Source organism: Oncorhynchus nerka, linkage group LG25 (assembly GCF_034236695.1).
Source record: "Oncorhynchus nerka isolate Pitt River linkage group LG25, Oner_Uvic_2.0, whole genome shotgun sequence".
Classification (NCBI taxonomy): domain Eukaryota; kingdom Metazoa; phylum Chordata; class Actinopteri; order Salmoniformes; family Salmonidae; genus Oncorhynchus; species Oncorhynchus nerka.
This window is the reverse complement of record NC_088420.1, coordinates 48,721,743-48,722,780: the sequence shown is the minus strand read 5'-3', so window position 1 is coordinate 48,722,780 and position 1,038 is coordinate 48,721,743.

Here is a 1,038-nt window from a genome sequence, read left to right as displayed (position 1 = left end):
AAATTCTCAATTATAGTGGATTTATGGGTGGTGACAGAGTTTCCTATCCTCAGTGCAGTGGGAAGCTGGGAGGAGGTGCTCTTATTCTCCATGGACTTTACAGTGTCCCAGAACTTTTTTGAGTTTGTGTTGCATAAGAACATTTCTGCTTGAAAAAGCTAGCCTTGACTTTTCTAACTGCCTGTGTATATTGGGGGCTGTTCGATGCGAATGCAGAATGCCACAGGATGTTTTTGTGTTGGTTAAGGGCAGTCAGGTCTGGAGAGAACCAAGGGCCATATCTGTTCCTCGTTCTAAATTTCTTGAATGGGGCATGCTTATTTAAGATGGTGAGGAAGGCATTTAAAAAAAAAAAAAACAGGAATCCTCTACAGACGGGATGAGGTCAATATCCTTCCAGAATACCCGGGCCAGGTCGATTAGAAAGGCCTGCTCGCTGAAGTGTTTCAGGGATCGTTTGACAGTGATGAGTGGAGATCGTTTGACCGCTGACCCATTACGGATGCAGGCAATGAGGCAGTGATCGCTGAGATCTTGGTTGAAAACAGCAGAGGTGTATTTAGAGGGCAAGTTGGTTAGGATGACATCTATGAGGGTGCCCGTGTTTACGGCTTTGGGGTGGTACCTGGTAGGTTCATTGATATTTTGTGTGAGATTGAGGGCATCAAGCTTAGATTGTAGGATGGCTGGGGTGTTAATAAGCATGCCCCAGTTTAGGTTACCTAGCAGCACAAGCTCTGAAGATAGATGGGGGGCAATCAGTTCACATATGGTGTCCAGAGCACAGCTGCGGGCAGAGGGTGGTCTATATGACGTACATATATATCTATGGTCAAAAGAGAATTGATGAGAAAAAACGTGTATGAGAATACTCCTTACAGAAGAAATCCAGATATATATGTACGTCATATCTGGATTTCTTCTGTTAGGAGTATTCTCATACACGTTTTTTCTCATCAATTCTCTTTTGACCAGACCTTTCCCACCAGCTTTGAAGACGCATGCAACTTGATTACATTAATACAGCAATATAAAATA